The sequence below is a fragment of the Loxodonta africana genome, chromosome 21 (genome assembly GCF_030014295.1).
Source record: "Loxodonta africana isolate mLoxAfr1 chromosome 21, mLoxAfr1.hap2, whole genome shotgun sequence".
In the NCBI taxonomy this organism is placed as follows: Eukaryota; Metazoa; Chordata; class Mammalia; order Proboscidea; family Elephantidae; genus Loxodonta; species Loxodonta africana.
In genome coordinates this window covers 77,737,529-77,759,820 of record NC_087362.1, presented here as the reverse complement: position 1 = coordinate 77,759,820, position 22,292 = coordinate 77,737,529, and the positions used below count along the sequence as shown (strand labels likewise).

General features: G+C 50.6%; 1 protein-coding gene across 3 annotated transcripts in view; it reads left to right on the top strand.

Moving 5' to 3' along the window:
- The window catches only part of ZNF423 (zinc finger protein 423), a 408,064-nt gene that overhangs the window by 179,346 nt on the left and 206,426 nt on the right, over window positions 1-22,292 (top strand). The window lies entirely within an intron of this gene.

Here is a 22,292-nt window from a genome sequence, read left to right as displayed (position 1 = left end):
TTTTCACTGGCTGGTTTTTGGAAGAAGATCGCCAGGTCTTTCTTCCTAGTCTCTCTTAGTCTGAAAGCTCTCCTGAAATCTGTTCAGCATCATGGAAACACGCACGCCTACACTGACAAACGGGTGGTGGCTTTGAAGGAGGTGCCTTGGCCAGGAATCCAACCCAGCTCTCCTGCATGGGAGGCAAGAATTCTATCACTGAACCCCCACTGCCCTGCGCTGTGCTTAGACCATGGTTAAAATCAGGGGGCTGTTTATGGGGTACTGACCTTGTACTGGAAACCCAGATGGTGTAGTGGTTAAGAGCTATGGCTGCTAACCAGAAGGTCGACAGTTCAAATCCACCAGGTGCTCCTTGGAACTCCATGGGGCAGTTCTTTAGAGTCAGTACGAGTCAGAATCGACTGAACAGCTGTGGGTTTGGTTTTGGTTTGTGCTGGAAACCCTGGTGGCATAGTGGTTAAGTGCTATAGCGGCAGTTTGAATCCACCAGGTGCTTCTTGGAAACTCTATGGAGCAATTCTACTCTGTCCTATAGGGTCGCTATGAGTCAGAGTAGACTCCATGACAATGGGTTTTTTTTTTTTTTTTGGACTTTGTGCCAGCCGCCTTTCTGATCCCGTCTCATGTACCCCATTTTTAATATCCTTAAGGTCTCTCTCAGGAATGTCCTTTGGGGATCCTTTGTTTTTACATATGAAGAAACCAACCCAGATATGTTCAGTAACTTGTCCAAGGTCACCCAGCCAGGAAGTGGAGAGTCGGGAGGCAAACACTAAGCTGTCCTGCCCCTCAGAGTGAGCATGTACCACCTGGGAGCAGCACAGAAGGTGGCTGGTTTTCTCTATAGAGGTTAGAAATCTTGAAGATGGGCACCAGAAATTGCCAGGAGGGCGAGGGACCTGGCAGACAGTCTATCTCTGAATAAACTTTTTGTCTATATGTATGCACCCTGAGGGTATGTCTGTGGGCTGTGCTGACTCCTTACTGAAGGAACCCCTGCTCTGGCTTGGCCAAATCCAGCCTCTTTCCAGATTAAGGAACTGTCATGGCAGATGCCCTCCTTTCGATCAGAGGCCCAGAGTAAACAGCCCTGGGCCTGCTTCTGAGAAGGAAGTAATCAATGACCCTGATCAGACGCCTGTGCCTCAGGTTGGAGCCATTGGCTGCTGGGGGCAGTCGCCTCTCCTGTCTCCAATGGCTCCCCAGGGCCCACATCTGGCGAGATAGGAATCGGCTCGCAGCAGTTCATTTAGTTTGCGTGAAGACCTCCTGGCCTCTCCTGCTCGCTGCCTCTGCCCGCACCCTGGAGGTGCTGGAGAAGGGCCCCCTGGTGCTGCTCCACCCAGGCCACACAGGCCGCCGGTCTGTGGCCTCATCTGGGCCTGGACCAGCACAAGGTCAGAGTCTTGGATGGTGGGGGGTGTGGAGAGGAGAAGCCCCTGTAAATTCTGTTTTTTCCACTTGAAGAACTGGTGGCTGAGGGTCCTCTCCTTTGGGAAAACAAAACAGGGCTCAGCCTTCCGGCCTCCTTGTTTCCAGGCTCTCTCCCTCCTGTCCTGCCCTGGCCCCCAACTCTCTGGGGAAGCTCTTCAGTGCCGTCCTTGGGGTGCCCCTCTGGGGAGTGGTAGAACCGCCAGTGGACTCTGCCTTGTGATCTGTTTGGGGCACAAGCGACTTGTTTGCTTGTGACTTAGGATAGAAACCTCATGGCTGCCTCCTCTAGAGCCTCTGTGGTCGGCACCTTTTCCTCGAGGTGTGTGTTATTATTATTATTGCTGCTGCTGCTGCTGTTGTTGTTATTCATAGGAGCAGAAGATATTGAGAATCTTTGGGAGATGATGTCACACTATAAAGTCGGTTCCAGCTCATAGCGCCCCAGCGGACAGAGTAGAACTGCCCCACAGGGCTTCTACAGAGTACCTGGTGGATCCAAGCTGCCAGCCTTTAGGTTAGCAGACATGGCTCTTAACCACTATGCCACCAGGATTTCCATAAAGAGAAAAGCACATGTTTGGATCTTGATGGACCTTTGTTCCAATTCTTTTTCTGTCCAAAGTGTGTGATCTTTAGCCACTCACCTATTTGTGAGCCTCAGTTTCCTCCTCTGTGAAATGGGCCGCCGATGCCTTCTTTCCACGGTGATGGGGGCATGCATGTGTAAGGAGTGTGAAAGGCCAGCACACAGCCTGGAACTTGGTGGCTGTAGTCGTCAGCGGTGGCTGTGTTGGGCCTGGTGTCTGACGGCGTGCAGTTGGGCTTGAGAGGCCACCTTTTCCGGTAGGCGCTAGGTGGAGGAGGGCGAAGGAGTTTGGTGTCTGGGTGGACCCAGGAGAGGCACCACCCACCGTCCTTTGTGGTTGAGGCTGTCCAGCTATCTGTGGCAGAGCTGGATCACTGCCCTGGGAGCCCTTTGGGGCTTGTGGGGTCCAGGGATGTGGCCATCGTAGGCGAGGAACAGCCCCTCCAGACCCATCTCCAGCCTGCCTGCCTTCTCTGGCAACTGTAAAGTGAGGTGGGCTTATCAGCAAAGGGACAACAAGCCTCTGAGACCCCCGTATATGCTAGAGCAGATTGCTCACAGCAACTGTGAGCTGTTAGGGACTGTTGGCCTCTTCCTGGACACTGTAAAGGCAGAGGGGTGCTGCCTGTGTTCCGTGCATCACTGACACTGGAGTGAACCCCCCCCAACCCAGGGTCACAGGGAGGAGGTCATGGGGGGTAGATTTTGAGTATTTCTGAAACTACTCTAGGAAAGCTACATGTCCTTGTTCACCTCAGGCCCCATGTCCTGAACAATCACATTGATGGATGGCCACACCAACACATCAGTAGGAATCACCTCCATCATCCCTGTGCCCGTCCTCCAGATGCCTGCCCGACATCTGTGTTCACAGTCTGTTGGGGTCCCTGGTGTACCTGTCCAGGTCCCAGTGCAGCCCCCAGGCATCTGGAGAACAACCCCTGGCCCAAGCCCCAATCCCAGGAGGCTTCGATGGAGTGGAGACTTGGGTGGTCATTTCCAAATAAACGGGACTCACAGCCACAGGGCTTCCCTGAATGTGTTAGAAGAGGCAAACGCTTACCCTACAGGCCTGGATCACGTTGCCTTCAGGCGCTGTGAAGTTTTTTCATGATTTCACACTCACCTACCATGTGGACAACACAATTAGGCTCCACTGTGTGTGTTGTTGTTAGTTGCTGTTGAGTCCTTTCTAACTCTTGGCAACCCCACATGTGCATAGTAGAATTACTCCATAGGGTTTTTCAAGGCTGTGACCTTTTGGAAGCAAGCAGATCACCAGGCTTCTGTCTTCCTAGGTGCTTCTGGGTGAGTTCGAACCTCTAACCTTTCAGCTAGTAGCCAAGTGCTTAACCGTTTATGCAGTTAGGAGCACTAGTGTTTTATTTATTTAAATTACTAGATGTTTTACATGTTCCACTATTTTGGTCCCCCTGGCTTGTCATTTCTTTGTTTATAAGATATACCTGGAGCCTCATAAATTGGGAAGGCCTGAGCCTCATTCACCCCCAGGGGGTGCCACCTGCAACGAGCTGGCCTCTTCCCAGTGGTCTCCTGCTTGGGGCCTACACTTGGCCTCCTGGGCCCAAGCCCTGCTCAACTCCCCTCCTCCGAGCAAGAGGGTCTTTTCTGTTGAAATGAGCCCCCTGGCTCCTCCTCTTGATACAAAAGGCCCGAGTCCATGTCCTGAGTAAGTTATTTTGTAATGCATTTTTAAAGTCCATATTGCAATATTGGCCATGACTGTCTGTTGTGTAGAAAAAGGGGAGTTGGCGTTTGAAGTTTAATCCAGCTTCTACTTAAGCTCAGTCCCTGGGCAATCCTTTTTTCTGCTGCTGAGCTCAAACAGCCGGTCCTCGGGTTTGATCTGCTGCCCCACGGAGCCCTGCCCGATGTGAATTTGAAGAGTTTTTTTCCCCTCTCAACCAGGAGACTTGCAAAAAAAAAAAAAACAGTGTCATGGTCTGCAGAGGTCTGTCCCACGGTGGTGCCTGGGCCCTTCGTCAAGCCCCTCTAGCTGCTCCAGGTGCCACCCAGGGCTGCCAGCCTTTGGAGGGGAGCCCTGTCCCTTTCTTGGGGTCCCCGAGGAGCCCCTTCCAGCTCTCGCTGCTGGTGGAAGGCAAGCACTGGGGAGTCTGGGAGTCCTGTCTGGATGTGGGGGGCAGAGAAAAAGGAGGGAAAAAAGGGAGGGAAATGAAAGGCGCGAGTTTGTCGGGAACTGGTGCTGGCGGGGGGACAGGAGCCACAGCAGGACAGAAGCTGGTGGCCTTCAAACTTTTCTTCTCCCTCTCGCCACACGACTCGGAGGATGCAGGCAGTAATTAAAGGCCCCCCGGCTCCTCATTTTCTGTGCCCATGTCTTTGATCTGGTTCATGTTGGGCGGCTATTTTCATTGTTCCTGTCTTTCTTTCATTCTTTTTTGATGGCAGAAATGATAATCTTTGATTCTAGAGTCGGAGGTGGCCAGGAGAGTGTTACAGGTCTTACATAATGCATTTTTCACATCTTATTTTTAAACGCGGGCATAATCAGGGGTGGGCCGAGGCTGGCTTGATTTTAACCCACGGCTGGGAGAGGTGGTTGCCGGCTGTGGTGCTGGCCAGGGAGGTAGGTGGGGACAGGCAGTCTGCAACTGAATGAAAATTCCTAGAGGAAGCTTTATCTCCCCCACCCTTTTCTAAATATAACCTGGAGGGAGTTTTTCCTAATTGTTCCCTTACGGTGATGCGTGTGCTGAGAGGGAGCGAGACCCAGAAGGCACAGCCAGCTTCCCCGGGCTTCTCTCGGAGCCACAGGAGCCCGATCACTGTTTATTAGTAGATGTTAATAAACTGGAAGGGGCAGGAGCAGGAGGTGGTCTACGACCTGACAACTCAGGTAGCCCAGAGACAATGGAGGCACTCGCTCTGCCAGATGAGGACGAGGAGGAAGAGGCAGAGGCAGGTGGAACCTGCTGACTCCTTCTGGAAGTTTCCACTTGCATGTCTTCTCCTCACTTAGCAAACCTGGACCCCCTCGCAGCAGTGGACCCTGTGGGTGTACAGACAGGAAGACGTGGTTCCGGTGCTAACAGCTCTGTGATCAGGACCTGGGGTGGGGTGTGGATTACGCAGCGTTTGCATCAACGATGATGATGATGGGGGCCGGCAGGTGAGGGCTGAGTGGGTCTTCTGGGAGTTGGGAGCAGCCCTACGAAGGAGCACTGCTGCTCTCCCGTGCCTGTGGATTGCTGCCTTGCCAGAAGCTGGGCCTGGCGTTTCCTAAGCCTCCAGGTGTTTAAGACACCCAAAACCCATCGCCATGGAGTCAACCCCAAATCAGAGTGACCCTACAGGACAGAGTGGAACTGCCCCCATAGGCTTTCCAAGTCTGTAATCATGGTCGATATGAGTCGGAAGCGACTCGACGGCAACGGGTTTGGTTTTATCTTTACAGAAGCAGACTGCCACATCTTTCTCTGGCGGAGCGGCCAGTGGCTTTGAACTGCCAACCTTTCAGTTAGCAGCCGAGTGCTTAACCACTGCACCACTAGGACTCCTTAGATGTTCAAGAGAAGCTTCAATTCGGATCTTTATGTGAAATCTCTCGGAGGAGATGAGAAGGAATAAGAGTCTTTCTTGGTCTAGAGGGCAGTGATGGCAAGGGTAGGAGGTGGAAGGCCCTGGGTGTGGTGGGCTGGGGGTGGTTAGAACCTCGTGGTGGTGGGGGGACAGGAAAGCTGGGGGGCCTTGGATGCAGACTGACCACGGCGTTCTGCAGCCTCTGTATGGGGCTGACTTGGAAGGCCTGTGACCTGAGAGTGGCCAGTCAGAGGGGACTCTAGGAATGCTTTCCAGTAGCGAGTTTAGCTGGATGGGAAGGTTTCTGTACGTGAGGGCCGAGCCACCTCCGCTGAGTGCTTGGTGTTTGTGAGGGTGGGACTCATCCTGTCTCCGTGGGGGCCCCGTCCTTGGGGCAGGGCTAATGATGTACTTCCTGGGAGGATCACCAGCTGGCCTTGCTGCCCACCTACCCCAGGCTCAAGGACTGGGGTTTTCAGGCACTCAGTTCTTCAGTAGATATTTATTGAGCACCTACTGTGTGCCAGGCTCTGTACTGGGTGCTGGGCATATAGTGCTGAGCAGTGCAGGCCTGGACTCTTTCCTCATGGAGCTTCCAGCCCTCAGGGGAGATGGGCAATAGACCAATGGTCACATAGCTGCACGTATCATTCTAGATGTGAAAGTGTCAGGACGGAAGCCTGTGGCACAGGAGGGGCAGAAGCAGACGCTTCCCTGGAGGGTCCACATTGGAAATGAGGGTTGAATGACCATGAAGTACCAGAGAGGGAGGGTTCAAAGACCCCAAGGCAGGAGAGTGTTCAGCAGGTTGGAGGGGCTGTCCGTAGGCAGCACTGGGGAGTGTGGTAAGCAAAGCAGTGCACCAGGAGAGGGCCTCGTGGGCCAGGGTACGGGTGCATTCTATCCTGTGAGTGGTGGGGGTCTTTGGAGATCTTGGCATCTTCACTGAAGAGTTCACGCCGGCTGCTCTGAGGAGAATGGTTGTGGGTGGACTTATACCCCACTGGCGAGAACAGTCGGACGTAAGTCCACTGAGCCTGCTACTCAGCCCCACAAGACCCTACATGACATCAGGCCAGGGATTTCCCTTGCTCTGTCCCCAGCTGAGCCTACCTAGCCCATGCCTGGCACACAGTAGGTGCCAATTAGTATCTATTGATGGGACCTGTCCCATGAGGCTACAGAGCAGTTAAAACTTATTGGGGTGGGGGTGCTCTTCACCCTGAAGATTTTGCCGTGGGCTTCCTCCTTTCCAGCTTCAGACATTGAGAGTTTGGCGGCTAGCTGCCTTCTGGAGGGGGCCCACCTGCCCACCCTTGAGCTTATGTACCCGGCCAGACCGCCTGATGCCTACTGACTGTGGCCCCAGGTAGAGACGGCCTGTCCAGCATCTCTTGATTTCTTATAAATCCTCTTGGCTGGCTTGGCCAGGGCCTCTGAGGCTGGGAGTGACCAATAGCCACTGTTAAGGGCTCACATGCCCATCTTTGCGGCCTGACCCAGCCCTGCCTTCCAGCCCTCAACACTCACTTAGGAGCACCACCTCTGGCAGCTCCCCCTTGCAGCTAAGATGGGGTAGGAGTAGGGGTGTGTGTTAGGCTGGCCAGAGGGGCCTAGAGGTGGCTCAGTGTCTAGGGAGGCCTTGTGGGCTGTGGTGTCTCCTGGGAAGACAGGGGCTCCCAGATGGGGGTCTGTGCGCTCCCTAAGCTAGATTCTTGCTTCAGGCCAGTGCTCCTTCCCTGATTTGCTACGTGGAGGCTGCTGACATCTGACCATGTGTGTCCCAACCAGTGCCTTGGGGAGATCCAGCTCCCCTTCCTTTTTTATTGTGGTAAATATGTACAAATAACAAGTAATCAGCCTTTCTAACATTCTCCACACGTACAACACGGTGACATCAGTTACGTTTGTTCTGTGTTCAGCTATCACCACTATCTGTTTCCAGAGCCTCCTGGGACCTTAACAGGCTCAGTGCCCCCTAAGCAGTGAGCCCCCCTTTCACCTTCTTCCTACCCACCCTCGTAACCACTAGTGAGCTTTGATCTCTATACACTTGCCTGTTCTAGGTATTTCACTAAGTAGGATCAGACAATATTTATCCTTCTGTAACTGACCAATTTCACTCAGCATGGTGTTTTCATCCACGTTGCAGTGTACGTCAGGACTTCATTTTTCTTAATGGCTGAGTAATATTCTACAGTACATGTGAACCGCAGTTTGTTTACCCATTCATCTATTGCCCGTTCATCTACTGATGGGCGTTTAGGCCGTTTCAATCTTTTGGCGACTGTGAATAGCCCAGCTCCCCTTTTCTTCACACTCGTATTGGAAGCAGGCTTTTCCAGAGAGACGGAACCAGGGCTGGGGAGGCAGCATGGGGCTTACGTAGCACTCTGTGGATGGCTTCTGACTCGCGGCCAGGGGCCTTTTCATCGCTCCCCTATTCCTCTCATCACCCAGGCCTTTGGGCATTAAAGGTGTGAGCTTCCTCATGATAGTTCATAAATGTCCTTTTAATTTTCCCAAAGGGCAGTATGCAAATCTTAAAATCCCTCATACCTGGATGTGTTATTGTAGTTTTACAACCTGAGATTCCAGTAAATGAACAAAAGCCACACAGTTAGTTGACCTTTAAGAAAAATATTGTCCTTATCCAAGCACCCTGTTTTTGTGATTATATCTTTCCCCTCGGCTCTCGTCTGTACACCTGTGTGTTTACAGGATTATTATCAGGGGCTGTCTGATGTAATGCATCCTGGTTTTCGGCCTGTGAGTTCCTGGCCTGCCCCTCCTCTGTAATCCATGGTCCTTACAGCTGCTTCTAGTAATAGTGGGAAGATCCAGAGAGAGAAGTGGGGAAAGTCTCGGCATCACGCCTGGCACCGTGGAATTTCACAAGGGCCTCTTCCTCCTGATTCCTTTTTGGACTCCAGGCTTCCGGAACAGGCTGTTCTCAATGTGCCCAGGGCAGAGCAGAAAGAACTCTGAGCTGGGAGTCGGGAGAATGAGCTCCGGCCCTGGGTTACCACTGAGGGGCTGCGAGTGGACTTGGCCCTCCATGCCCTGGGCGTCAGTTTCTCTGCCAACAGGATGAGGGGTGGTCTCATCTGCCTCTGCCATTCCAGGATTTGGATTCTAAGAAGGGAAGTCCTTACACAAAGCCCTTTGTAGTGCTTACCCAGTGTTGGCTTTCCACTTCTTTGCTCCATAAGAGCCACACTGGCCTCAGCCACCATGGAGCCCAGGCTCACAGGAAAGCTTGGGAAAGACATGACAGCTCTCCTCTGCACTTGCCCACAGGTATAATTGGTGAGGAATGTGGATAGACGGCTGGGAAAATCCCATTCCTCCGGGAACTGCAGAATGGAAAAGCCGCCGTGGGCTCCCTCCACCTAGAGTGGGGTGCTCAGAATGGGTCGGGGGCCTGGGTGGTGGTGTTAGGAGGGGCCTCATAGACACCCACTCTGCTGAAGTCCCAACACTGGGCATAGGTGTTGACATAGACTGTGGAATGACTGCCATCAAGACACAACAGTGGCTGTTTATAGAGTGCTTAGGGGCAGTGGTGGCTCAGTGGTAAAATTCTTGCCTTCCGTGTGGGAGACCAGGGTTTGAGTCCTGGCCAGTGCACCTCATGCACAGCCACCTGTCTGTCTTTGTTTTCTTTATGTTGAGGTGTAATCCATACTGAAGCATTGTTATAATGCTAAACAGGCTTCAGTGGAGCTTCCAGACTAAGACAGACTAGGATGAAAGGCCAGGCGATCTACTTCTAAAGATCAGCCAAGGAAACCTTGTGGACCACAAGGGTCTGATCCAAAACTGGTCGCTGGGGTGGCACAGGACCCGGCGGTGTGTCTTTTCATTGTGCGTGGGACAGCCACGAGTGAGGGGCCGACTCGACAGCAGCTAACGGCAGCAACATAGAGTGCTGGCTGTTGTTGTTAGGTGCCATCGAGTCAGTTCCAACTCATAGTGACCCTATGTACCACAGAACAAAACACTACCTGGCCCTTCGCCATGCTCACAATCGTTGTTGCAGCCACTGTGTCAATCCATCTATTGAGGGTCTTCCTCTTTTCACTGACCCTCTACTTTACCAGGCATGATGTCCTTCTCCAGGGACTGATACTTCCTGATAACACGTCCAAAGTTTATAAGACCCAGTCTCACCAGCCTGGCTTCTAAGGAGCATTCTGGTTGTACTTCTTCCGAGACAGATTTGTTCATCCTCTTGGCAGTCCATGATTATTCAATATTCTTCACCAACACCACAATTCAGAGGTGTCACTTCTTCTTCAGTCTTCCTTATTCATTGTCCAGCTTTCACGTGCATAAGATGTTTTTGAAAATACCAAGGCTTGGGCCACCCTGGTGGCGTAGTGGTTAAGTGCTATGGCTGCTAATCAAGAGGTCGGCAGTTCGAATCCGCCAGGCACTCCTTGGAAGCTCTATGGGGCAGTTCTTCTCTGTCTTATAGGATCACTATGAGTCGGAATCGACTCGACGGCAGTGGGTTTGGTTTTTGGGTTTGGACCAGGCACACCTTAGCCTTCAAGGTGACTTCTTTGCTCTTCAACACTTTAAAGAGATCTTTCGCAGCAGGTTTACCCAGTGCAATGCGTCTTTTGATTCTTGACTGCCGCTTCCATGGGTGTTGATTGTGGATCCAAGTAAAATGAAATCCTTGACAACTTCAGTCTTTTCCCTGTTTATCACGATGTTGTTTATTGGTCCAGTTGTGAGGATTTCTGTTTTCTTTATGTTGAGGTATAATCCATACTGAAGGGTGTGGTCTTTGATCTTCATCAGTAAGTGCTTCAAATCCTCTTCACTTTCAGCAAGCAAGGTTGTGTCATCTGCATAATGCAGGTTGTTAACCAGTCTCCCTCTAATCCTGATGCCCCGTTCTTCTTCATAGGGTCCATCTTCTAGGATTATTTGCTCAGCATACGGACTGAATAAGTATGGTAAAAGGATACAACCCTGATGCACACCTTTCCTGACTTTAAACCACACAATATCTCCTTGTTCTGTCTGAACAACTGCCTCTTGATCTATGTACAGGTTCCTCATGAGCACAATGAAGTATCTGGAATTCCCATTCTTCCCAGTGTTATCCGTAATTTGTTATAATCCACACAGTTGAATGCCTTTTCATAGTCATAAGACACAGGTAAACATCCTTCTGGTATTCTCTGCTTTCAGCCAGGATCCATCTGACATCAGCAGTGATATCCCTGGTTCCACGTCCTCTTCTGAATCCAGCCTGAATTTCTGGCAGTTCCCTGTCGATATACTGCTGCAGCCACTTTTGAATGATCTTCAGCAAAATTTTACTTGAGTGTGATATTGTTCAGTAATTTCCGCATTCTTGGGAATAGGCATAAATATGGATCTCTTCCAGTTGGTTGGCCAGGTAGCTGTCTTCCATATTACTTGGCGTAGATGAGTGAGCAGTTCCAGTGCTGCATCTGTTTGTTGAAACATCTCAATTGATATTCCGTCAATTCCTTGAGCCTTGTTTTTTGCCAATGCCTTCAGTGTAGTTTGGACTTTTTCCCTCAGTACTATCAGTTCCTGATCATATGCTACCTCTTGAAATGGCTGACCGTCAATCAATTCTTTTTGGTATAATGACTCCGTGTATTTCTTCCATCTTCTTTGAATGTTTCCTACATCGTTTAATATTTTCCCCATAGAATCCTTCACTATTGCAACTCGAGGCTTGAATTTTTTTCTTCAGTTCTTTCAGCTTGAGAAAAGCCAAGCATGTTCTTCCCTATTGGTTTTCTATCACTACCTCTTTGCACATGTCATTGTAATACTTAGCATTGTCTTCTCGAGCCATCGTTTGAAATCTTCTGTTCCGTTCTTTTACTTCATCATTTCTTTTGCTTTAGCTACTCGACGTTCAAAAGCAAGTTTCAGAGTCTCTTCTGGCATCCATTTTGGTCCTTTTTTTCTTTCCTGTCTTTTTAACGACCTCTTGCTTTCTTCATGTATGATGTCCTTGATGTCATTTCACAACTCGTCTGGTCACCAGTCAGTAGTGTTCAATGTGTCAAATCTGTTCTTGAGATAGTCTCTAAATTCAGGTGGGACATACTCAAGCTCATACTTTGGCTCTTGTGGACTTGCTCTAATTTTCTTCAGTTTCAACTTGAACCCGCTTATAAGCAATTGATGCTCTATTTTGCAATTGGCCCCTGGACTTGTTCTGACTGATGATATTGAGCTTTTCCATCATCTCTTTCCACAGATATAGTCTACCTGATTCCTGTGTATTCCATGTGGTCATGTCCATGTGTATAGTTGCTGTTCATGTTGCTGAAAGAAGGTATTTGCAATGAAGAAGTTGTTGGTCTTGCAAAATTTTATTATGTGATCTCCAGCATCACTTCTATCACCAAGGCCATATTTTCCAACTACCGATCCTTCTTCTTTGTTTCCAACTTTTGCTTTCCAATCACCAGTAATTATCAATGCACCCTGACTGCATGTTTGATCAATTTCAGGCTGCAAAAGCTGGTAAAAATCTTCAATTTCTTCATCTTTGGGCTTAGTGATTGGTGTGTAAATTTGAACAATAGTCATATTAACTGGTCTCCCTTGTAGGCTTATGGATATTATCCCATCACTGTCAGCGTTGTACTTCAGGATAGATCTTGAAATGTTCTTTTTGACGATGAATGCAACACCATTCCTCTTCAAGTTGTCATTCACAGCATAGTAGACTATATGATTGTCCGATTCAAAATGGCCAATACCAGTCCATTTCAGCTCACTAATGCCTAGGATATCGATGTTTATGCGTCCCATTTCATTTCTGATGACTTTGATTTTCCTAGATTCATAGTTTGTACATTGCATGTTCCTATTATTAATGGATGTTTGCAGCTGTTTCTTCTCATTTTGAGTCATGCCACATCAGCAAATGAAGTTCCCAAAATCTTGACTCCATCCACATCGTTACTTTGAGGAGGCAACTCTTCCCCAGTCGTATTTTGAGTGCCTTCCACCCTGGGGGGGCTTATCTTCCGGCAGTGTATCAGACAATGCTCTGCTGCTATTCATAAGGTTTTCCTTGGCTAATTCTTTTCAGAAGTAGACTGCCGGGTCCTTCTTCTTAGTCTGGAAGCTCAGCTGAAACCTGTTGGCCATGGGTGACCCTGCTGGTATCCGAATACCACTGTTGGCATAGATTCTAGCTTCGCAGCAACACGCAAGCTCCCACAGTATGACAAACTGACAGACACGTGAGGGATGGAGTGCTTACCAAGGCGATATCCCATTTCAGCATCACAGCAGCTGTAAGTTGGGTACTGCGACCATCATTTGCATTTTGCAGATGGGGAACCTAAGGCTCAGAGAGGTTAGGTAGTTTTCCCAGGGTCACACAGCCAGGAAGTGACTGAGCTGGTACTTGAACCTGGGTAGTCCACCCTCAGAGCTCACACTCTCCATGACTGGCCCCTCCTGCTTCTGTCTGCTCAGCGCCCCACAAGCCTTCCTTCCATCTTCCCAGGCCCTCCTGCTGTGCTTGGGGCTGACATCCCATCAGGTATTCCTTCTGTTCTGGCCAGATGCAATGCCCTCCTGGGACCCAGGGCCAGGGCTGTTACTACAGAGCGAGGTGAGGAAAATTCTCAGGTCTTCTTGTTGCTACAGACCCTGGTGTTGCAAGTGTGGAATGGGAAGGTCTGGCAGCCCTTGGTTCCCAGCCTCCGGGGCTGAGTTTTCTGTGAGCACCATGAGACCCCAGCCCCAGGCCTGGCCACCTTCGTTTCCCCTAGCATGTGGATTGGGATTTGATTGGCCCCAGAAAGCCCCAGGGACCTCATCCTTTCCAGGCTCCTTTCTCTTGGTGGTTGAGGAAGGGGCTAGAGGAGGAGGGTGGAGAGGGGGTGAGAGAAGAAGGGTCAAGATGAGTGGACGTGGGAGTCTGAAGAGAGAAGCAGTCAGGGCTACAGAACCAAGACCCTCTGAGGGTGAAGGGAAAAGGGAGTGGGGTGAAGAAAGAACAGAGATGTGGAATGGAGCAAGAGGTGGCTCAAAAGATGGAAGAGAAACAAAAGAGGGGGGACAGAGGAGGGATGGAGAAGGAAGGATGGAGAAGGGGGATGGGGTATGGACGGGACGGGTGACGGAGAGGGGAACGAAGGAGAGGATGGGGGAGGGGGGGTACGGGGGGGATGGAGGGAATGGAGGGATGGAGGAGGGGGGACGGGGGATGGAGGGGGGACGGAGGGTGGACAGGAGGGAGGGAAGGGGGAACGAAGGAGGGGATGGAGGAGGGGAGGCAGAGAGGGGAAAGTAGGAGAAAGATACGCAGAGATGGAAAGGGTAGGGGCAGTCCCAACAAGAATTCTGTGATGTCTGAAAAATGTAAATGTGCAGAGGTCGGAAAGCTCAGTATTATGACCCCTGCAGAGTCCAGGAACCCACGGGCAGGCCGTTGGAACAGATGGTGGCAAAGGCTGCGGGACTGGCCAGGTTCAGGCTCCCGTGGGAGCAGACTGGGTGGGGCCACAACTCTGAAGTCCTGACTTTTGTGGGGATACAATGGGGTCTGAGGTCTCATTAGCCTCTACTTTGCCACGCACACCCTGGCATTTAATCTCCAGCCCATATTTCCAACGCCAAAAGCACTTCATTACCAAAGTTTCCCGCTGTTGGGGGGGGTAGAAAGCTGCCAAGAGAGAACCCATGTTTCATTTGCTGTTTAAATCTGAGAGTGGCTTGGTCTGCAGGCTGGGGGTTTTATTTTCCTCAAACTAGGGATGCCCATTGCTGTTGCTCAGGATAAAGGAAGCCTTTGGCTTGTGGCCATTTTCTGCCACCCCTCTTCGTCTCTCTACTCCTTGCCTGTTGGGACTTGTACTGAGTCCCCTCTGTGGTTTTCTCTGCTTCGTTCACCTGAGGCCTGGGCCCCTGGCCTTCATATCCACGTGATCCTTTTGGTCTCTTCACCAAAGAGGCCTGTCGTCCCAACTCTGGGGCTCCACAGAGCTGAGGGACTCAGGGGACACACAAACACGTCTCAGGAGATTCTCTGTCCCCATCTTTCCACTGGCCATGATCAACACAGGCTGGCTTAGATGTCGTGCTTGTACCAGTGGCTGCTGTCTCCTGCCCCATGTCCTGCTGAGGAAACCCAGGTCCACAGAGAGGCTGACTGGGCTCCGGGGCAGCTGGCATTCTGGAGCTCACATTTGTGGGCATCTCTGAGTGTTTTTGTGGGGTGAGAGTTGATTTTCCTGTCTCATTTCAGATCCTTTAAATGCTTTGTTGATTGTTTCATTCATTCAGTTAAAAAAAAAAAAATCGAGATAGTAGTTCCCAAATTCTGTGCCAAGGTACCCCATGGCACCACAGTGGACCCACAGGGGTTCTGTGAGATATTTTTAGAATTTCAAGGGAAACACAGCAATACTCAGACTCTTGTTGAATATCACTAGCTTGAGGTTGTTCACAGTTTCAACATGAACCAAACCCAAGCCAAACCTGTTGCCATTGAATCGATCCCAACTCATGGCAACCTCACATGTGTCAGAGTAGAACTGTGCTCCATAGGGTTTTCCATGGGCAGTTTTTTGGAAGAAGATTGCCAGGCATTTCTCCTGAGGTGTCTCTGGGTAGACTCAAACCCTTGACCTTTCGGTTAACAGATGAGCACGCTAATCACTTGTGCTACCACCTGACTCCTAGTGGGTGTGTATAAAGGGAATGAATGAAAGAATGAGGAATGAGTGAAAGAATATGGGCTAACAAGGATGTAAGATAACCTCAACCTGGGGAGAGGTGACAGTTCATGGACAGTGTCCTGGATAATTACTGACACGCAGAAATGCCGGCATGAAGCGCCAGTGGAGTCCTTGGTAGCATGTAGCCTCACCCTGCCCTGGACACCTGGTGCCCTGGACATCTGGCTGAGGCAGGTTGGACCCTCAGTGAAGGTGTTTTTTCTAGAGACAGAGGGCTTTGTTGTGACGCTGTTTCGCCTGGTCGGGCTGAGGGTTGGGCTAAGGCTCTGTCACCTTTAAGAGAGGAACCCCTGATTCTTGCTGGATCACAAGCACGATCCAAGGGCCTGGGAGCCCCCCAAGCTCCTACCTGTATATGTCTCCAGGGGCCAGCTGTCCAGCTTCCTGATCTGAGGCTGAGTCCTCTGTGTCATTCTTCAGGCCATCGTCTTCCCTTACATCGCTGGCAACTGGGGCTGACCCTGGCCACAAGTGGGTGCTCTGACTGAGGGTCAAGGTCTGGCTCGTGGAGGTGCAAAAGGCCTCACTCTGGCGACCTACTGCTGTCTTGACTCTGAGGCCAGGGGTCCCCTGCAGCCCACAGCCTGCTCCACCAGGCTGGCAGTTGTCCTTTCACCGCCATGAGGACCAGACTTGAATGGGCACGTGAAGACCGTGGGGATCTTGTAGATGTGGAGATTCTGATACAGCAGGAAGAGGCTGAAATTCTGCATTTCTAACACTTCAGGCTGCTGGCTCAGGACCATGTTTTGAGTGGTGGCAATGTCGACAGTTGCTAAGTTGGCCACCTCCTCTTTTAGCTTTTTCTAAACACCTCATCCATTGTCTTTGCTCCCTGTGGAGAGCTCTACCAGCCTCACCATGAACTTGGAAGGATGGTTGTCCTTGTGTTGGTGGTTGAGGTTTCCAGCACAGCTATCCCCATCCCTGTAAACAAAGATCCTTGCTCTGCCCCACTCAGGGCTCAGGATGGTTGATGTTCTTGGACGAGTGTCAGGTTCTCATCAAGAACATAACTGCTCATGGTTTCTACCAGCAAGGGGGGCCTCAGCAGAACTGACATGTGTGGGTGGCTGGCTGGGGCACACTCACTCTTATGTCGGCTCTTCCATGGACTAGAGTCACCTGCCTGTGTGAAGGCCACGTGTCGCCGAGGCCCATAGAGTCAGGAGCACCAGTGGGCTTTGGGATATCGCTCTGCTTCCCTCCTGGGAGCTGATCTCTCTAAGTGATGGCCTTCTGTCTCAAGGCCTGGAGAGCCACAGCCCTTTCTTCCCAGCTCCTGCTTCTCATGGATGTCCAGATCTCGGAATGTGAATTTTCCGGTTTCATACATTAGTGCACACATGCACACACATGAGCACACACATGTGCATGTGTATGTATCTCAGTCAATAGTGGTCCCCGAAGTAGGTGGAAGGAAGGGCAGGAGGTTGTCCCCGTGCCATTCCTGGCCTCCCTGTATTCTCTGTTCCTTGGGGAATCCAGTGTGTGCTCTGGACCCAGTGATCACACAGATTGGGCCTCTGGGCCAGAGGTGGGCTGCTCCTGCTCCTGCACGGTTGGTGACTGATTAATTGATTCCCTCATGTTGCAAGTGTTCATTTACTAATCTTGACTGATGTCTTGAGGTGGAGAAGACTTCCTGAAACAAGGAGGGCTATATTGTGTGTGCATGTGTGTGCATGTGTGTGTGTGTGCACGTGTGTGTGTGTGTGTGTGTTGTGTGTCTAGTGCATGGTTGTGTGTTGAGCACTCATGGATGTGCGTGGGTGCAGGGACACTCATGTGCACGTGTGCAGGTATGTATGTGTTCACGTGTGTGCATATGTATTTGTGTACAGGTGTGTGTGCTTTTAAGATTGTGTGAGCAAAACCTTGGTGCCAATCACAACTTTGGAAACTGCCCTGGCTTGTATCGATCCCAGGTTGGGTAGAAGGAGCTGCTGTTTGTTAGAGCAGATTTTGTAGCTTGGCTTCATGTGTGTGTGAGCACTTGGGTGTGTTTTAATTAACTAGAACATTTGCCTGGAAATGAACAGCGGCAGCAGCAGGTGTGAAGGCAGCTGGAGAGGGGGGTGGGGTGGTGGAGACACGGCAGCCAAGCTCATGAATTCCAGTGTACCCAGTCCCGGCTGATGACACCACTGGGGTAGGGGCCTGGCAGGTAGCCCCTGGTGCTGGTCACTGCTGCAGCAGGGAGGGGATTCTGGGAGTGGCTGAAATCTCCAGAATTCCCAAGACTTCTCCCCAGCGAGTCAAAGATGGCCAGGATCATAGTTCCAGCCTCTGGGTGGGGACATGCAACTCCTGAAATGCATCTGAGGTGGACTTTGAATGGCTGTTGCTGAGGCGCTTCGTCGCTTCCCACCACCCTTCACTCCTTGGGTTCAGAGTTTGATCAACATAAGAGATCAGAAGATGACTGATGGTCTGGGAGGTTTTGGGCGTGGACCTCCCCTGGATGATGAGATGACCTTTAGCGTCTGGGTGTTCCACGTCAGGTCTGGGAGGGGCTGGCCAGTCTAGGGATGGCCCACAAAGGCACACACATTCTGGATCCCTAATCCTGGGCCCGTGACAGACTTTCCTAGTGGATCACACACATCGATTGGCCCTGGAACATGAGATAGTGTTGTTCACCCTCCCTTTAGAGAGGAGAATGGATGAGGCCCAGAGCGGGGGTGGATCTTGCTCTCCATCACACTGCAGGTTAGTGGCAGAGTTGAGACAGAGCCTTACCAGGCAGCCTCACCGGGGCTTCTCCTGGGAATGTTGGTGAGCCCTTTAGGAGTGGAAATGGCTGCAGCCAGCCTGGATCATCTCTTCAGCCTGGGAGCTGTAACCTGCCCCCTCCTCCCCATGCTGAGTGCTCTCGTTTCCTTCAGCCCAGGTTACTCTCGCTGTATCACCTGGGTCCCGTCAGTGCTGGGGCCTGAGCCATGCTGTGCTCATGTCCTTTCTGCATCCCGGCACGTTGGTAGACCAGCTGGAAATTTTGACTTTGTTTCCAGTGCTCTTCACAGCCCTGTAATGCTGGTGTGTCAAAATGCATTATATCATCTCAGGCAGATGGAAACACACACTCACACACACACACAAGCTCACATACCTCGCCACTGCCTTGACTGGTTCTGGCCATTGTCTTTCTACCATTCTCTCCATCTGGGTGGTGGGAAGAGTGGTCTTCCCAGGGCTTCTCAGTGTGACAGAATTTTCTCTCGTCAGGAGGGAGGGGAGAGGACCAGTGGGAGGGGAAGTCACCTTCCTAAGACAAACTGTCTACCAGGAGCTCATAGGTTGTAAAGCTATTGAGAAAAACTCACTAAAACCCCAGGTTTCCCTCAGGTCCCCCATTTCCCGCCATCTAGTCCATTCTGAGACTGTGGGTATCACCCATCCTTCCCACTGGAGTCCACCCCTTGTTACCTACAGAGAGGAGCACGGCAGTGCTTCCTCACTGGGCCTTTGGCCTTTGTTTTCTTTGTCCTTTTTCATCTCGGGTGCCCTGGCTGGTTATTCTTCCTAAAATACAGCTTTGTTCACATCTCCCTCCTGCCTAGCAGTCCAGGGGGTAGGCCCTGGAGCCACACTGCCTGGGTTCAGATGTTGACTGTGCCACGTGCTGGCTTTGTGATTCCAGTAGAGTGACTTAACCTCTCAGAGCCTCGCATTCCTTTCTTGTAAAGTGGGGACAAGCTCCACATACATACGGCCAGAACTAGTGACTCTCGTTAAAGACATACATCTGCTACTCACTAGGGAACATGCTCTGAGTCTGCGCGTGCACAACTGAGAGTCCTGCAGGCACACTGAGATACCTGCGCCAGGAGAGGCTGATGGGGGCAGACACTGATGGAAGGAACAGCAAAGTTCTTACCGCAGCCTTTCCTGGGCACGTGCTCCTGGAGGAATCAGCAGTGAGTCACAGATACTGTTTCAATAGTTTTTTCTCTGTATTTTTGCTGACCAAAAGCCAAAATCAAACCAGTTGTTGTTGAGTCAATTCCAACTCACAGCGACCCTATTTGTTTTCGGTGGCTGACTTTTTGGAAGTAGATTGCCAGATCTTTCTACCAAGGTGCCTCCAATCTTTCAGTTAGTAGTCAAACACTTAACCGTTTGCATCATCTAGGGCCTTTTTGCCGAACACTTAGCTAAATTCGCGTAAGTTACAAGTGCACACGATGTAACTCCTCTTTTGTCTACGTAGAGATATAGCTGTACGTAGATGTGATGAATGATACAAAATATGCCCAAGAACCCACTGCCGTCGAGTCCGTTCCAACTCATAGCGACCCAATAGGACATAGTAAAACTGCCCATAGGGTTTCCTGGGCTGAAATATTTACAGAAGCAGACTTCCACATCTTTCTCCCACAGAGCAGCTAGTGGGTTTGAATGCCAACCTTTCAGTTTGCAGCTGAGTGCTTAACCATTGCACCACCAAGGCTCTTGATATATAATATACATAATATACTATACATATCTATACCTATCTACAGTCTATCTACCTATCCCTCTCTCTGTCTCTATCAATCTATTCATCTATCTGTCTGTCGATCTATCTATCAATCAATCCTCTTCTGGAATAATTTTCAATCTCATGATGCTATCTGCCTTTCTCTGCCTTCAGCCTGGAATGTCCTCCCTAGCCCCCTCCCCTCCTTGGTCTTTTATGTTTTTTGTGTAATTTAAGACCCAGTACAAGGCCCACTCCCCCGGTGGCATCCCTGATCACCCAGTCAGAACTGAGCTGCCTGGCCTGACTGGGCGCTTCTAGGGCTCTCACCCAGGCTGCATTGCCTCATGCACCTTCCTCAGCCTCCTTTAGACCACAGCTTCCTGAAGGCAGGGCTTTGGTTTCTTCGTCTTGAGCCCACACAGTGCCCAGCCCTGCGTGAATCCCCATCAGTGTTGATGGAATGGATGGATTGGGATTTGCAACCAAGGCAGAAAGAAAATTTGTGGGCAGGTGTGTGCACACGTGTACATGTGCCCCAGATGTGTGCACACGCATGTGCATTGCATGCCTACGTGCACCCACGTGTATGCACACATGTATGTGTTTTGACCTATCGGCCCAGTGTGCCCATCTAATTGGGTTTCTGAAGAAAAGTGCCAACTTTAACTTTTCATTAGAAATTAGAGCAGTGAAAGAGTGGGCCAGCTGCAGCTGGAGGTTCTGCTGGACGCTGGAGTTCTCCTTAATAAGCACCAGCATCCAGGGCGGCCTCTGTTAGGGCTGGACACTGCCGCTTGCTGCGCTGTGCGCACATGCTGGGCGTGTCTTCATGCCTACGAAATTATCATGTAATTATTTGGTGACGGAGCATAAGGATTTTGCCTCTGCAACAATCTTTCCTGGTAGCTGAAAAAATTTCCTGATGAATAGAAGTTGGAGGTGGCCAGGGGTGCCAGAGGAGTTGTAGGGTTCCAGTGCCATTTTGAAGCGTTAGGGTCCCTGCCACTCAGGGGCCCTCACATGCTTCTGGGAGCCATGCAGAGCCTTGGCCTGTGCCAAATGGGATTACCTGGGCCTGTTTTTCCCAGGCTGGGATGTGTTTAACATATTTGTTGCAGGTAAAATGATCTGTGCTGACTGTGTCAGGTAGGAAGTAATTAGCTGGGCACCAGGGCAGGGCGGCAAGCGTCACCTGCTGTGCAAACCCACTCCTGGGCTCTAGGCTTCACAGGTGTGGTGCAGGTAGGGGGATGCCACCAGATTCTGTGTATCCTCCAGGTGGGCTCCTTCTGGTGGGTGCTGGCAAGTACACCTCCCAACACGTGGAGTGGCCTGTGGACGATCATGGGCATGTGCCTGGGTCTTTTATCAGGGAGCTTTTAAGCTGCTGCTCCATATTGTGGTCCATGACAGGACCTGGTGGGGGGTGAGAACACAGACTTGCAGGCTGGGCAGCCAAGGGCCCGATTACACCTCTGGTACCGATGCGCAATGTGTTCAAGGGAGGCTACTTCTTCGCTTCTCTGTACCTAAGTTTCCTCCTCTGGAAAGGGGCAATAGCAACAGTACCTACCCATCTGGTCACTAAGAAGACTAAGGAGATGATACAGATCCATAGAACACCGTAGGTGACACAGATCCATAAAACACCACAGGTGACACAGGTCCATAGAATAGCAGAGGTGACACAGATCCATAGAACACCATAGGTGACACAGATCCATAGAACACCATAGGTGATATAGATCCATAGAAAACCATAAGTGACGCAGGTCCATAGAACACCATAGGTGATATAGATCCATAGAACACTATAGGTGACACAAGTCCATAGAACACCATAGGTGACACAGATCCATAGAACACCATAGGTGACACAGATCCATAGAACATCATAGGTGACATAGGTCCATAGAACACCATAGGTGACACAGATCCATAGAATACCATAGGTGATATAGATCATAGGATACCATAGGTGACACAAGTCCATAGACTACCATAGGTGACACAGATCCATAGAACACCATAGGTGACACAGATCCATAGAGCACCATAGGTGACACAGGTCCATAGAACACCATAGGTGACACAGGTCAATAGAACACCATAGGTGACACAGATCCATAGAAGACCGTAGGTGACACAGATCCATAGAAGACCATAGGTGATATAGATCCATAGAAAACCATAAGTGACACAGGTCCATAGAACACCATAGGTGATATAGATGCATAGAACACTATAGGTGACACAAGTCCATAGAATACCATAGGTGACACAGATTCATAGAACATCATAGGTGACACAGGTCCATAGAACACCATAGGTGACACAGATCCATAGAATACCATAGGTGATATAGATCATAGGATACCATAGGTGACACAAGTCCACAGAATACTGTAGGTGACACAGATCCATAGAACACCATAGGTGACACAGGTCCATAGAAGACCACAGGTTAAACAGATCC